The following is a 17,792-nucleotide window of genomic DNA, read 5'->3' as shown; positions in this document are numbered from 1 at the left end:
TGTCCCTGCAGTAATAAACCTTTGGTCTTTGACGCCACCATCGAGAAGCCCGTGTTTCTGTTTGTTTGTGCACCGAGACAGGTAGAACTCCGGGGTCTTCGGGTGTTATCCCTGACACCTCTGGACAGAACCGAAAAGTCCAGAACTCCAATTGGCGCCCAACGTGGGGCGACATCATTCGGTACCGGTCCAAAAGCCTGAAGAGTTCGAGGAGCTTCGTGTGAAGATTTCAGAGGGAGGCGCCCCACTTCATCGATCCCGGCATATCGCAAAAGTGGCCCGACGTTCTCTTCCACGAGGGTTCCCGTTCAGACGGCTGCAGTGGTCCGTTGCCTTGACCGTCGCCCTGTCTTGGACCCGAGGTGCAGTCCTTAGTACGGCGAGACGTGACGGGTTTCTCCTTGGTGACGTCTTCAGTACCTCAGTTAAGTATTTTGTGAGGGTTGCTCCTGTTTGGATAATCCTTTTAGTTCTCAGTTCAGTTCAGTTCTGTAAGATTATCACTGGTTATTCTGGTTACGATAATCATTCGGTTCAGTTCAGGTATCGATACATTTATCAGTTCTGGTAGGCCTAAGTTCTTGGTTCAAGTGCGCACCCTTTTGTTTGTATTTTGTCTGTTCTGTGTTCCGGATTATAAAATGGTAAGTCGGAAAAATTGTATGTTGTCTTGTTTTAGTTGCAACAGTGATTCCCAGTTAGAGGACTCGTGTTTGGTTCCTCCGATTGGAACTCCTCTTTATGATCTATATTGCAAATTTGGTGTGGGCCCTATCTCTTATAACGAGGTATGGATCCACTATACAGAGAAAGATGGTGTCCTTAGTTGGCCACTACATGGTAGTTTTGAACCTGAAGTTCTCGATAATCTAGAAAGAAGGTTGTTTAAGAAGAAAGCCCGGCCGGCAATGTTTGATTCTTTCCGTTATTGGCGAAAAGAATCTAAACAGAGAGAAATTAAAAAGTTGAAGAAAGAACAGAAAGAGCAAGAGTTGACTTTAGAAGAGTCTGCTAAGCAGCTGCAACTCAACGAGTCTGAAAAAGCGATGGAGGTGGCCAATAGAGAGCGTAATTTAGCGATAGACAAGTGCTATCCTGCTTTGCCATCGAGTACGGCTAAGATAGTAGAGGACCCTGAAAAGGATCCCCTGTTGTCTTACTTGTTACGATCACCCCCACCGTATTCACAGGGTGCTACGGCTCCACCTATACCGAATGTTCAATTACCGGTTGCTGGACAACCTGGTGTCCCTGTTCCCGCTCCCCTGAATCAAGTTCCTGTACCTCCTGTGGTCAATATTAATGTTCCTTCGACAACCCCTCTTCCAGGGTTGCCGGCTTCTTTACCTATGCCTGTGTCGCTCACACCTGCTAGTTCACAAGCTATTTTGCCTGCTACTCCTACTGTTCCTAATCTATCTGTTCCAACTGCTACTCTATTTACTGCCTCTGCTAATATTATGACTCCACTTTCTGTTCGTCGGAGAATCACTGATTCTGTCTCCAATATTCTATCTCCCTTCTATAAAACTCTGATTAAGACTCCTACCTCTGACTCTGTGCAGAGGCGTAGCAAGCTTCTCAGTACTGAAGAAAGAGGAATATTAGATTCCACTGCTCTTAGATGGGTTTCAAAAGTTGGAAGATATAATGTACAAGATGTATTAGATACATTTATGCAATGGAATGAACCGACACAACGATATGTGTTCGATGAAATGTGTTTCCTTCTACGTGAGGAATTGGAAGAGGATGACCCTGAATCAAATCTAGGAGAATTAATTAATGTTCAGAAAGAGTTTGCTGCAGGTATGATAGTCGGTCAAAATATAAAAGAAGCGATGGAACTGGTTCTAAGTTATAGGACCGACTCATCCCTTCGTTCACCGAGAGAGTTAGAGAAACGTAGTACGAAACAAAATCGTCAATACCCAATGAGAGAGGTTCCACCAATTTGGCGTGAAGCTGTACAAGCTAATGCAAACCTTGGTATTGCAGCCGCTCCGGCCCAATTCCAGAGAGTATGGATACATATTCCATGGAAGCGAGCTGAAGTATTAGCAGTGAAACAGGCCTTGCCAGATCCGCGTAAAAATCCTGCAGGGTACTACAAAGAGTTGGCTCAAACAGTTGACGCTTGTGTATTGAATCTTGCTGACATAGATCTGCTATTTGGTAATGTAGTACCGCAACCAATTTGGGCTAAAATTCGTAAAGAGAATCATCCAGTTGCCCTAGGTGGTGACTGGGCAGCTATAATTGCAGCGGATGGTCAACAAATAGGTGGTTCCAAACCAGAACCCCTAATTGCTAATTTGCCTGGTAGAATAATCGATTTAATGAAAACCTTGATGCCAGCATTGCGGGTTAACTGGGACAAATTGTCCGCGTGCAAACAAAAGAAAGACGAAAGCGTCTCCGACTTTTTCACAAGATTCGAGGAGACTTTCGTGGATCATAGTGGTCAGGATATGAGCACAGAAGGAGGCCAAAGATTATTTGTTGATAAATTTGTGCACAATCTGTTGCCAGAACTTAGTGGTAAATTAAAGAATTCTGAAAGTGCGTGGGCTGTCTCTACGACTGCGCAAATACTTGCGACTGCCCAGTACTATGAAAATAGGGATAAAGAAGAGAAGGAAAAATCAGATAAAAAGACGAAAGATTTAAAAACTAAAGTACTTTTACAGCAAGCTTATCCGCCTCGCACGAATCAGACTAACATGCAGCAAGGGTCATATCAAAGAACGGATTATAATTTTCAAAGGCCACAATACCAATGGAATCAATGTGCTTATTGCAAAATGGAAGGTCATTACAAAAATGAGTGTCCTGTTCGAACGCAAAATAATACTGCGGCTGCTCAGAGAGGTCGTGGTAGTTCTATGCAAATTTCTAGAGGTCGAGGAAGAGGTGCTATGCCTCCGCAGACGAGTGATCGCCCTTCTAATTATTTCGATCAACGAAATGGACAATCTGCCCAACAGAATAGGTCTCCACAGTATCATGTTGAAGACTATTATGAAGCTAGTGAGGAAGGTCAGCAAAGTGAGTACTAGGACAGCCATGGACAAAGAGAGGGAGTAGTATCAGTTCCAGTAGATCAGAGTGGGCCTTATGTCGCAGTAGCAACATCAGGTATAGTCGAACCGTTTCTGTTGGATACTGGTGCAGCAAAAAGTTCTATCATACATGCGAAACTCCCTGGCGCACCTTTGTCTGGCTCAACAAACGTTTCAGTAGGTTTTTCGGGCGCCCCTGTTCATAACCCTGTTTCTGGTCCTTTGTCTATTTCTGTTGGACCCTGTCAATTGAAAGCACCCCTGATTTTGACGACAGGTTGTAACGAAAATCTGCTTGGTTTAGACTTGTTAAAACGCCTATATGCGACATTGTACTGTTCTCCAGCAGGAGTACAGCTTACGTTGGGTACAAGAATAATCTCTCCGATGTACTTGTCGATGGATGCGCTCCCACCAGAGCTGCGTTCACTCCCTGATACTCTTTGGGCGACTGGTCCTAATGATGTAGGTCTATTGGAAATTCCACCCTATATAGTAATTTTGAAAGCAAATGTCAAACTTCCACGAATTCCACAATACAGAATCTCTAGTGAAGGTGAGCGTGCGCTCCTACTGATAGTGCATGATCTGATTGAGAAAGACGTTATAGAAGAAACTAGAGGTAATGTCTGTAATAGTCCTGTACTGCCTATTTTGAAACGAACTGACCCAACAAAACCTCCAGTATATAGGTTTGTAATTGATCTTAGAGAGGTTAATAAAATTGTGATCCCACAGTTTCCTGTGGTTCCAGACATTACTGCATTGTTATCGTTGATTCCTGCTACAGCAGCATGGTTTTCGGTTGTCGACTTGAAAAATGCCTTTTTCAGCATTCCGATAGCCGAAGAAAGCAGAGATATCTTCGGTTTCTCTCTAGGAGGACGAAGCTTCAGGTTTAAACGCGCTCCACAAGGCTATTGTGAAAGCCCATCCATTTACAGTCAAGCATTAAAAAGCCAGTTAGATTCCTTCGTACTTCCTCCTGGTTCTGCTTTAATACAATATGTTGATGATCTTCTAGTGGCTGCTGATGACAAGGAAACTTGCAAAACAGCTACGATTTCTTTATTGCATCATTTGTCAAATTTGAATCACAAGGTGTCACCTTCAAAAATGCAATACTGCTACCAAGAAGTGACCTACCTAGGTCATCTCTTGTCAAAGGAGGGAAGGAAGTTGACCCCAGAGAGAATAAAGGCAATTACACAGATGAATGTTCCTAGCACGCAGAGAGAAGTACGTGCTTTTTTAGGTATTACCTCATATTGTAGGCAATGGATCCCAAATTTTTCTCTTTTGGCAAAACCATTGGTAGCCTTGACTGGGAAAGGTGTTCCGAGTCCGGTACCTTGGTCTGCTGAATGTCAGCAGAGTTTTTCTGAATTGCGAAATGCACTGTGTTCAGCACCTGTATTGGGTACACCCGACTACAGTAAGCCATTCACGCTCTATGTCCATGAGAGAGAAGGTTGCGCGTTGAGTGTGTTGACACAGAAATTTGGTGATAAACAACGCCCGTGTGCGTATTTTTCATCAACATTAGATCCAGTAGCTAGAGCGTTGCCTAGTTGCTTGAGAGCTACAGCCGCAGCTGCAGCCTCCATTCGACAATCTGCTGGTTTAGTAATGAACAACATGCTAGTAGTTATGGTTCCTCATGCTGTAGATACACTCATGAACCGAACCAAGACGCAGCACCTTACCAGTGCTAGATTATCAGGTTATGAACTGACACTGTTAGCTAGTCATATTCAGATCAAAAGATGCAATGTATTGAATCCAGCAACATTGTTGCCGACTAGCCAAGAGTCGAGTGATTCCGAACCACACGACTGTTGTTTCAAAACTGAGGAAGAAACAAAAGGACGAATTGATCTAAAAGACACTCCGTTATCAGATCCAGATGGAACGTTGTATGTTGATGGGTCTTGCTTCAAATTAGAGAATGGTGATGTGACTGCTGCTTATGCAGTAACGACTTTGAGTACGATTGTGGAGACTGCAAGAGTGAGTCAGAATTCTGCCCAGGCTGCAGAATTGATCGCGCTAACAAGAGCGTGCGTTTTAGCTAAGGGAAAGAGAGTGAATGTGTTCACAGATAGTCAGTACGCGTTCGGCGTGGCCCATAGTTTTGGCCGTTTGTGGAAAGAGAGAGGTTTCATTACGTCCCATGGGACTAAGATTCAACATGGCCAGCTAGTTAATGACTTGTTGGAATCTCTAACCTTGCCGACTGAAGTTGCGATTGTGAAATGCAGTGCTCATAAAGCAATCACGGATGATGTTGGTCGTGGGAATGCTTTTGCCGATGAGACTGCAAAACAGACAGCTAGAAATATGATGAGTAGAATGTATGTTGCAACGTCTGCAAGATGGATTTCTGAGTCTGGAATGTGTGAAGACACAGTGGAAAGCGTGAAAGAAATTCAGAAAGAGGCGACTGAGGAGGAAAAGCTTGCATGGAAAGAGAGCACGGGTAAATTGGACTCGAGTGGGTGTTGGATTGACTTGTCGGAACAACAGCGTTGGATGTTGCCTGATGCGTATGTACTTGCAGTAGTGACGATGGCACATGGAGCAGCGCACATCAGTTCTAAAGGGATTTGTAAGATGTTGGCTCCAGTTTGGAAGAATGATGGGATTAGTAAGTGCGCAGAGAGAGTGGTGAGGAATTGTATGGTATGCTTGATGCATAATCCTGGCAAGGGAATCCCCACACCTGCAGGTCATTTCGCTCCTCCCTCCTGCCCCTTCGAAGTGATCCAGCTAGACTTCATTCACATGGATCGTTGTAATAATCTGAAATACGTCCTAGTGGTAGTTTGTGCTTTCTCCAGATGGATCGAAGCATACCCGCTAAAGGACAATACTGCCTTATCCACTGCCAAAATTCTTCTTAAAGAATACTTCCCCAGATACGGAATGCCACGGATTGTATGGTCAGATAACGGAAGTGAGTTCGTAGGGAAAGTTATGCAGAGTGTGTGTGCCGGCCTAGGGATTAGACAGAAGTTTCATAGTGCGAATCATCCCCAGTCCGCGGGTTTAGTCGAGGGTTACAATGGCACCCTTAAACTGAAACTTGCTAAGATACAAGCGTCCACGGGTTTGTCCTGGCCAGACGCATTGCCTTTGGCTTTGCTATCAACAAGAGCAACTGTACATTCTAGAGTAGGGCTTAGTCCATATGAAATAGTTTTTGGTCGTCCTGCAAATGTTTGGGGGGTACCTAGACCAAAAGAATTCAAGCAGCTGGAATACCCAATGTTAATTGATTACCTTTTCGACTTGACTGCTAAATTGAGTCTTATTCACCAACAGGTTTTCGATGCATTGCCAAAGCCACCGGAGAGTCCAGGCCATCAGCTGAAACCGGGTGACCAGGTGGTCATTAGAAATTTTGCAAGAACGAAAAATCTTCAGCCCAGATTCATTGGCCCTTTTCAAGTCTTACTAGCAACGAGAACTGCTATTCGTGTGGCCGGAAGGAAGAACTGGATCCATACGACACATGTCAAACGTGTGCCTCTGCCACTTCCTTACGACAACTGGGTAAAGAAAGGAATCGGTGCCTCTGAAACGGAACAAGTCCCCAGGTTCATACCTTTCAGCGATGCAGAACTGATCACGGATTCACCAAATTCTGACTCTCCTCCTGAAACTGCTCTTTTGAACCCTGAACATTTGCCATCTGCAAATGTAAACATTACAACGTCGGCTGAAAATACACTGTTTCCAGATCAGACAGCTCCTGCAAAACTGAGATACAACTTGCGACCTCGCAATATGGACAAATAAAGCAGGAAACTGCCTATTTTCAGATTTGAATTTTCTATACATTGCCTCCAGCCAGGAAGTTTGCTAATACTTTGTATTGTTTCTTTTTGTTTTAAAATTGCCTTGCCGTCTGGGTAGCCGTAGGGTCGTGGCTGTGTGCCTAGTTGAATCTGCGGGGGTCAGACACAAGGTCGATCTTTCTGTTAGTTCTGGGAACTCCCAGGGCTGATAGAGGCATTTTCATCTACGTACACATCATCAGTGGTCGCGAACGGTCGTAGAAGATGGAGCTTCCTGAGCTGCAAAGAAAGAATGTAATTTATGTTCGCAGAAATAGACTGTACCGAATACTCCACAGCAAATGCTTTCTAATGCAATGTGCAGTTACGTTTTTAATCGTTTTGATAACGTTGGTGGGTGGAATCATCTTTGGTGTGCATTTGATTTTCATGCCGGTAACTACAGTACCTCCCCTTGATCCTACTACTTCTACGGTTTCTTCTATGCATTCTTTTCACTCATTTCCTGAACACGAACAAGCTCGACGCTCAGAATTTATTAACAATACATTTGTACAGCTCTTGCATCAACACCAACTGGTAGTTAATACTACAGACTGCTGGGTGTGTGGCTTGATACCTCACACTATGGATAAAGGCATTCCCTATCTAGTCTTGCCTTTTAGCTACAATGGATCATTTCAGGCCTTTCAGACCATTTTTTCATATGCCCTTGAGACCTATCCTCCGCGTCCACCACGGTCCACTAAATACAACTCAGCCAACAAAGCTTTAGTCCAGGGAATTATTGACATGATTAAAGACGTCAATAATACTCCATCTTACCCTAGAGATGAATTACGGGTGTATTTGAGTTGGAACTCTACAGAGTATCGCCTTAGTTTGGGAGAAAGCAAGCGTAAAAGCTCCACTTCAGTTTGGGTCGTGCCTCACCGAGGTCAGGTCTGTTTACAAGGAAATGGGAGAAATCTGAGAGCTCAGCTAGGGAGGAGTGAGTGCGTTGAGACTTACGTATTTCCGTCTAACTCCTCCCCTGCCTTCCTGACTGCTAGGAGTACCTACTTCATCTGTCAGGACAGAGCATATACATGGCTGCCTGCTGACTTTTCAGGTTCATGTTATATTGCTCGATTGTTACCTCCGACATACACTGCTTCTTCAGATTATCACAAGACCAGAGTAGCAAGAGGTGTCTTCAGCAAGGAAGATACCGCTGGTCAGGAAGCTGGAGACTTCTTCAAAGGTTTCCTTCCGTTTTGGGGGCCTATGGCCAATAGTAGAAATCTACGTCAACTAACACGGGTAGTTGAATCTACTATCACAGAAACGGCTGGTGCCCTTAGTAACTTAACAGCTGAGCTTCAGGCGGATCGTCTCATGACGTTGCAGAACCGAATGGTTCTAGACGTAATACTTGCAGATCGAGGTGGGGTATGCAGAATGATCCAATCGAGCTGCTGTGTCTTTATTCCAAATAATGCTCCAACAGTCTATGAAGCGATCTCTAAGCTACACAAGATTTCCGACTCTATACACGTAGATAAGGGAAACTGGTCCTTCATGGAGTGGTTTTGGACTCTGGTATCAGCGTGGGGATGGAAGGTTCTGATGGTCATTGGTGCCATCCTAGTATTTCTGTTCTCGTGCTGCCTTATTATCCAATGTGGTCCCGCTTTGTGTAGTCTCTGTGCTGCAACCTGTTTCAGAAAACCACCTGCATTTGGAGAAAAGGTACGAGACAAGATGATGGTGCAACAACATGTCACTGACCTAATGAGCATAGAATTTGACTCTGACATAGACTGAGTAATTGCCTATGTAAGGGCAAAAGGAGGGTCTGAGGTTCCGTGACGATTTTACTCGTGTTTGTAACATTGTCGTAAATACATAATTTTGGTATCAGTGAACCGCAAATGATCCATTTAGTATATCCTGGTGTTTTCGCTATGCTACGAGCAAGAGCACTCCAGTTACAAACACATTTCTGTTCTACCCATGGCATCCATCTTAGAACACGGAAGCCATTTTGTATTCCTTGCCCTCACATAGTCAATGGACACGCAATGACCTCTTTTCAATTAAGGACACGTAGGCTTTAGCCGGCGATTCACCTTGCTAGTGACACGTGCACCTTAGGCCAGCAACGCTGTGGCAGCATGACCCGGCAAGAACTGCCTCCCCAGCCTGAGGCCAGTCCTGCTATACTGGTTCTTGTGTTCGTTGGCCTGATCATGATTAGGCGGCCGAAGCTGGTAACCGTGCCCATTTACGACCCACAAACATCTCTTATCCTGTCTTTCTATCTTCTGCACCTGGCTCTGCTCCTTTCCTTCTGGGCCTTTATTAGGGGGAGGTAACGAAATTTACGATGAGGCGGTCCGGGTCTTGAATGAGAAATTGACATGGGATTATGATGGAATAGTGGGAACTCCTCATTCGTAATGTTTTGACATCAGATACTGTTGACGATTCCTGTGCAACGCCAAATATTTATTGTTTAAGACACAAATGTTTAGAACTGTGGTAACATGTAAAGAATTTGCCCCGAGCAGAATATTTAGTATATAAGGAACAACCCTCTTTGTACAAATTGAACAGGCTCCTAGATACTGCCCATGTGTAGTTTCTGTGACTTCTGTGTCCCTGCAGTAATAAACCTTTGGTCTTTGACGCCACCATCGAGAAGCCCGTGTTTCTGTTTGTTTGTGCACCGAGACAGGTAGAACTCCGGGGTCTTCGGGTGTTATCCCTGACACCTCTGGACAGAACCGAAAAGTCCAGAACTCCAGGTTAATATAACACAACATTTACTTGCACTACACACAGAAATATTATGTGTATAAATTAGTTCAAGTACAAGAACACTGATTAACTACATATAAACATTAACCCCCTCCCAATAATGAATATATCTAAATCATAGTCATAATTAGAGCTTCTGGTTTTATAGTATATATATATTTTTTGTTACATTTACATCTATATTTATCCATATTTATCCATATTTAAATTGTGCTACTTTTATCTGTACTTTTACATATTTATTTTGGGTGTTGTGAAAATATTAGGCTTAAACTAGTATAGTTCCACATTTATCTATCAGATGAAGGGACACCCTTGCTTGAATTCCCGACAAGTTTCAATGATATAAACACCGACAGATGATATATCACAGCACTTACATCAAAACATGCAGATTATTTTACCAATTTAATGCATGTCTACTGCTCTTTAAGCCTCATTACTAAATTGTATTTTTTAACCCCCACACTTGTAAATCCACACAGCTATTGGGCTAGTTCTCATGACTGACAGCATTTAGAATCACTCAAATAATAATCTATTTTATGTTTTTATCCACATTTAGAAATACATACAGGCAGCAAACCAAATAGTTTTCTGTTCGTGTTTATCTGTACAAATCAGTAAAAATGGAAAGCAGGGAGCCTTATTAATGATAAACTAATCTTTACTGAACACTATAAAACTATTCCAACCCTTACTCTAATCTAGCAAATTATCCAGCTAAAAAACTGAACATAATGAAATATTACCAAACATAATTTCAATTAAGTATTAAAACAAAACTAAACATGAATTGCAAACACCATTTGATACAGTGCCTGCTGGCATCAATACAGTAATGTGTTGTTGACCAGGAAAAGTTAGCAAAATGTATCCATTTGCTTGTTTATGTATTTTAATAAAGTGATATTTTGTTTTCTCAATTTGAGATGGGTCAGATCTTTTGCTTTGGTTTGGCCTGTCCTCTGTCACTTTACTTACTTTTGTGCACCAGGTTAAGTGTTGATCCCGGTGAGGTGGCTGTCTGCCTGGTTGTCAGATCTTCCACTGTCTTTAGGCCTTTCACTTCTGAATGTCATCGATTTTGTCCACATTCTAAAATCCTGCTGCCATTTTTCTATGCTCTCATATTATGCCTTCGTGCCGGTAGATCTTCTTGGCATCAGCATTGATATTAGCTACGTGAAGCAGAAATGTACATTAGTTACCAGTGATCATATGTAAGTTGGGGAAGTTGTGACAATCTAGACATGATTATAAAAGATGATGGTAAATTCAGCCAGTAGGAAAGAACAATTACCAAAAATATAGGACTAGCAGCACAGCCCAGCATGAGTGATTGTCATAAATACTGCCCATTGCACATTTTATGAGGCCAGCCAAGCGGAAACAGTACAAGGAAGTGAGTTCATTCAAGTCAAAGTGTCATTGCAAAGGGCTCAAAGCATGACAGATAAGTCACATATACATTGGCGCACACACGTGTATTTCATGATGATTCCCTCCCAGAGCAGGAACGCCGAGTCTTGCATCCATCCGGTCAGTCCTCACAATCATGATGGATTTGTAATATTTCACCGCGTTGTAAACACCGACTCTTTAGGAAAATGGTGTTTGCCGCTTTCCAACCCCATCCTCCCAACTTTCCTTCCCAACCAGTTGGCAGGAATTTCCCCACCTACAACTGCAGTGTTATTTAATTAGGCGCTACAGTGCAAAAGCCAAAATATGTGTGGGCAGAATGAACGGGGCCCAAAGTCTGCACTCCGTCACCATGCACTCTGTCCCTCCTCGAGCAGACCCCCCATGAGTGTGTACCTGGGCTCCTCATGGGACTCAATGGTGCATCCCTGGCTCTGGGAAAGAGAGAAAGAGAGAGAGTGGAGGAGAGGGGAGGGGTATGAGAGGGGGAAGGGTAAGGGAGGGAAGTATGGATGGGTTGAGGACACTAGTCTAACCTCACATCTTGGGTATCACTAAGATCCAAAATGGAGCACAGTGTGATGCCTCTGAGGTGTACGATAGATACCAGGCAGGTTTTTTAGAAGGGCCAACTGCAAGGTACCAATACCTACCACCTCCTGCAAAACTGCGCATGTCCCATTCCACTCGATCACCGTCAGTGGTACTGCAGCATCACCTTCCCACTAGGTGTGACGCTTGAGGGATGTGCATGTAATATTATATTTTAGGGGCGCACAGGTGTGCTATTACTCCACTGTCAGACCCCATGTCAAGGTTTAAAGTTTGATAAGGCACGGATTCCTGTTAGTTGTAGCAAACCTCACTTTCCATCCTTAACTTTTTTTCATATTTCAGGAACTGGAACTGTTATAAATAGTTAAGAAGCTGGCCTTTGTCAAAAGTAGGAAATTTCCCATATTACGCAGATCACCCAGGGTCTGGCAGACCCCGTCAGTCCAAATGTGCATGGTCAGTCCACATGTGCCCCGTCAGTCCACATGAGCAAGGTCATCAACTCTTGTAATTATTGAAGGCGTCTAAGGCACCATATACTAAAGAATTGGACATATGGTGTCTGCTGCAAGAAGTGTCAGACTCCCCCTTCCCAGTACCCTGCACCCAGTAGTGTATGAAATGCAGCGCTGTGGTGCCTCAGGAGCCCCTCAGAAGGTACCCGAGAGGACCAGTGACCTCAACTAGGACACTCAGAGGATCTAATACAACCAGGGCATTACAGCTGCACACCACAAGGCAGCATAGTGCAAAAGGGCCGCCATATTGGGCAGCAGTAGTTTTAAAGAGACCAAAGTCACCCAACTCATTGTCATAGTTCATAGTTTTGAGCCCAGCTAACTTCTGTTAATTCTATGTCTGCCAGGGCAATCCTAGCTCAGAGAGCGGCCTCACATCCCATCAAGGCTGCCGATGGGACCAGCGCCATTTAAACTTTATCAATATACAATTCAAAGGGAGCGCAAAATCTCCCCAGTGTCTACAACAGGTGATGAGCAGACACATGCAGGGTCTTCAACTACCTTACTGTGAAGGCGGCGTACATTTACATTATATGTGCAGTTCCACTCACGCGTATCCCCAGTTCTGGTAAGACCTCACGGAGGTGGAGCGGCAAGACCTCTACTCCAAATGCAAACAGTGACAGTGAGCAACCCTGTCCCTTTGCCCTTTCTATCACCCACAACAACCCCCAGTGCTGAATATGACCGAATGTTTGCTTTAAAGCTGTGAGACAAGATTTACACCCACTTACCTTCTGCTGCAGCATCACTAAAGCCGGCTACTTCAACCGCATCAAAAGGCTGGTGGCCACCTACACAATCAAATATATAGTCATAATAATTATAATTATCAAAAGTATTCACTGGGTTTAAGCATTATATTACAGGATTTCACAATTTCCAATACCATTTTTGTTGATCCGCAACAAACAAATTTTCCATCATAAGTGGGAGCCAAGAGTAGTGAGAGTAGGGCACTCTATGGAGCCAAATTATGGGGCATCTTTGGCCTTAATACACTGGGATCTGCAGAGAACAACTTTTCAAGAGCTATAACCAATCTCCCCATTAAAGCTCCTCTAATACCACTAAGAAGAGATCTGGGTCTCAACTCCATAAAACATATAGCTCAATGAAGACCATTACTGTGCTGGGGTACTCCATCGAATTGGAGGACTGCCGTGGAGGAGGGGGCTTTACTTGATAGATGTTTTGAAATGGCTGCTCTGCATAAACAAATTGTTGACACAAATGGATCTAGGTAAATATTGGTCTTCTACATACTCCATGCCTCACCTAGTCAAAGCCACACTGAAAGGTGCACACTGGGCTTATGTTTATGACAGTGAATTTCAGAGGATGACTGAGAGGTCACTTACTTCCCGTGTTTTAGATTTTAAACCTTTTAGAATGTTTGAACCTTCTCTGGATAGTATTATCTCATTGACAGCAAGGGCACTTTTTCATAAATTTCGCTATGGCACTTACTTTCAGTTTTTAAAGATCCAAAGAGTTCATTGAAACATTAAGAAGGCATAAACCAATTATTTGCAAGTTAAGATCCTTTTAGAATTTACAAACATTTGGTAATGAAAAACCACATAAACAACAAAGAAAGAGTGTCCATAGTTTGTCAAGAGAAACAAAGAATAGAGCACAAAGGAAAACAACACCTACTTGGTGTGTTTAGAAAGCCCTCACTCACCGACCTGGTCGGTGACATGCTTCATCATCGGGCCCCACTGGGAGTGGCCGAGTGCCACCCCAGTGTGCTTCAACGCCAGATGTACTGCGGAGCGGGTAATGTGAAGTCGTGAGTGCTAAGTGATAGTGTTGGTGGTTAGAGAAAGTGTTAGTGGTGGGTTTAAAAAATGACTTATTTGTATCAAAAAAATGCTTTATTAACTGATCAATAGGACATATTAAAATATGTGTTGGAAACCTGAACCAAATAAATTGAATGGCACGTTTCCAGTAGGTTTAAGTGATGGTCAACATGTTTCTGCCAATGTCGGTGTTAATTAACCTGGCATTCGTCAGGACCTATAGTGGACTAAACCCCGGTGGTATGGGCACGCTAAGGCCCACCCTACCAAGGGACGTGAAAGTAAAAAAAATTCAAAAAAGGGACACAAAGATTCCCTTTTGGTTCTCGCAATTCTGGAGACCGCAAAAAATTAAAATGCACTGTAAAAGTAAAGGACATAGACACACATAGAGAGACATACAAACGATTAGATATCTCAGTTCAGGCGTGTGTCAAAGATAATAAGTGACTTTGTGCTCCTGTGGTAAGTGACACACCCTCACACGTCGGGATCTAGTAATAAATAATGGGACCCGCCTGTGAGTATGTGGTGGTCTGTGTAGATGTACTACAGACCTGTGCTAGAACGGTCAATGACAGAAGCCCGAATCGATTGGCTTTTTAGGTGCGCCCATCGAGGCGCGTGTGTGTATATATGAATGCGCCAAAAGCCGGAAAGACTAAGCGTGTAAATGGCCAGTGGGCTAACCTCTAGCAGTAAACACTTAAACAGCGTCAAAAGTGCCCGTGAGGGAGAGATCAATGGGCTAATGGCCAGTGGCCCTTGTGCCCTCAAAGTTCTAACAAAATTCAAATAATTAGAAATGGTTCTCACTTGATTGGTGAAACAATATCCCAACATAGACCTCGGGAGGGGGGTGGTGGCGAACTTGGCACACCCTAGAAAAAAGCAGGTAAGGGAATCAAACTAAAAAAGCAGCAGAGAAGTACTTAGCTTCAGGCGAGCCGGTGGTACGAACAGCACTTACGCCCTCTGCGCCAGGCACCCGCTAGGAACCTGCAATCACCCTCAGTAACCGGGTCTCGTCGATAGCGTACTGAAACTGGGACCGGGAATATATTGTGAAAGAGCGAGAACGCTCGCGTTTCCTGGGTGGGCGGGGCCCGGGAGTAGGAGCGTGGCAGTAGCCAATCAGCTGTCGCGTTGGGGTGAGTATGGACAGGCTGGCCAAAAAAGACTAGAAAGGAAATCGATGTTCGCATTCAGTAAGTGAATGTATCCTGAAAGCTTTATTGAGCTCACTGGAAACACAGAACGGGATATAAGAAGGGTGTGTACCGGTTGTTAGTGCCGTACTATAACTGACTGTTGTGAGCCATATCAAAGAGGGATGTATGGCTCAACAATAGGGGCGCATTGATAGCGAATAGTTCACACCCATAACTGGCAGATTGACTAGCAAGAGAGCCCCCATCATGCCAACCACGATTGCGGGGATATGAAAAGTCTACTGAGCCAAAAAAATGGAACTTGCTAGTATAACCCAGTGCCGCCAGGGTCTAGGGACTAGCGGGTAGATCCTCGATGTTAAGAGGATTGGGGCAAATGGTACCCAATCGGTCAAGGCGAGGTCAGGGGCGAGGAATAGTGCCGATTACCCTAGGCTTACTGGATCAGTTTGGTAGGCTGCAATAGGGCCGGTAGAGAGAACATAGTCACATCGTGCCCTGATCCAACAGTGTCAGAGTATACTCTAGGGGAGAGGTCAGATTCATGTAAGTACAGATGCCCATGGTATATCATCATTGAGTCCATGTGTGTGTGTACCCAGACGGTACACTCACCTTTGTTCCTTCTCAAATAGTCCGTCCGCAATATTCATGCCACCGTTTAGTTGTTCTTTTACGGTCCACCTTAGATCGTTCGTTGTGTGGTTTGATTGCAAGAAATGGTCACTCATTTTGGTGGTCGCTCTCCTGCACTTTATGTTGCTTCTGTGTTCACAGATCCTCTGTTTTATTTTTCTTGTTGTCATCCCGATATATCTTAGATCACAGGGACACGTGATTAAATAAACTACGTTGGTAGAGTTGCAGTTGGTGTGGTTTTATTGTATCCAGGTTTTTCCTTGTTCTAGTGAGAGGGTCTTGGTGGCTGTCGTCAAGTGACAAACGCTACAGTTGGAGCAGGGAAAGTGTCCTGTGATCTTAGGTAGGCCCCATGCATCGGTGATGCTTCGAGTTGTAATGGTAGTAATCTCCTTCGGTCGAGTATGTACCAGGGAGTCTTTCAGCCTCCGTCCCTTTCTAAAAGAGAACAAGGGTTTTTGCCATGTCTTTCTTGTGCTTGTTATAATCTTCCAATTCCTATTGATGGATTTTTTCATCAGGTTGGATAGGCTGCTGTATGTAGTCACACAAGTCAGCGGGGTCTCATCAGGAGGTCTCTGAGTTGTCTCGAGGAGGGCTTCCCGTGGCTGATTGCGTGCACGCTTAAAGCCCTTGTTTAGAATATGACTCGGGTATCCTCTAGCTTGCAGTTTTTCAGTGAGGCCTGCAGATTGTTGTTTGAAGTCCTCGATATTACTGCAGTTGCGCCTAATCCTCAAATATTGCCCATATGGTAGTTTTTCCTTCATGGGCGAGGATGGAAGCTGGTGAATTCAAGCAGATTATTTTTGGCGTCACATGGTGCTGGGCTAATCTTCCGCCGGTGCCGGGAATCGAACCGTGATCCCCAGATTCCAGCGTCAGTCACCATTGCCGCGGCGCCACACCTCTCCCAGTATGGAGCCTAAGTTAGCTTGGCCACCCTGCCTTGGCGCTGCCCCCAACCCGAATACTAAAATCAAAAGCAAGAAGAATCATGGTCCAGGCCTTGGTCCGCTTTCGATTGGACAAAGGAACTCCCTCTATTTGGGAGCTACTAACTCAACGATAAGGAAACTCCAAGGCCTTCAGATCTGAGCCGCGCGGCTGCTACTTGGCGCGCCCAGAATTCAGTTTGAATATTTACTTGTCTTCTTTGTAGCGCTTCCCACCACATACTGCACCTATGGTGAATGCACAAAAGCAAAATGATGCATTTTTAAAATGTGTTCCCTCACACACTCACTAGCGGGTGTAATGACGTATAGCAGGTGAATCTAGAATAGGACACACTGTAAAATATTGCTAATTCTTCACAGCTTGTTATCCAGCTAAATATAAATCTTTTTATTAAACACAACATTTCATGTATGGCAGTTTCCTAGTCCTTATGATGTTTCACATCAGCTTCTTAATACCTCAATGTCACCACTTCCCTCTCTCCTGACCCTTTCAACTAACCAAGCTCCCTTCAATATGCTTTATTATTTTTCCAGTAAAACTAAATCATGCAATGACTTACACCATCTTCTCTTAAAGGGTACCTGTTTTTTTGTTACAGGTTAACTTTTTCTACACTCCCTAAACTGACAGCACTTTGTTTACTTTTCGAATTAAAGAAATTGTACAATTATTTTGCCGATTAACTGGCCAGGAACAAAGTTATGATCAAAATATTAAGTGAGGCCAGAAATAATTGAAAAAAACTCTCAAACTGATGAAAGGTTTGTGATATTTTGCTGGGGAAACAAATGACCTGGTTTTCTCCAGGGCTTGTCCTCTTTTGAATCCAAGTCACCCCCAGTGGTGGAACCCCATTAATACTTCCGGGGGCTTCAAGATCAACACCTTTTACTTTCCTCCTGTAGGAAAAAACTAAGGTGAAAATTACAAATGCAACTATCTTTAATCTTAATTTCTGCAATTTGTGCATAAATACTTTATCAAATAAACCAAAGAATGTTCTTATTTTAACACTTCTAAAGTGACTCAGACTCCAAGATGCATT

This window comes from Lissotriton helveticus, chromosome 5_1 (assembly GCF_964261635.1).
Source record: "Lissotriton helveticus chromosome 5_1, aLisHel1.1, whole genome shotgun sequence".
Classification (NCBI taxonomy): domain Eukaryota; kingdom Metazoa; phylum Chordata; class Amphibia; order Caudata; family Salamandridae; genus Lissotriton; species Lissotriton helveticus.
This window is presented reverse-complemented; position numbering follows the sequence as displayed.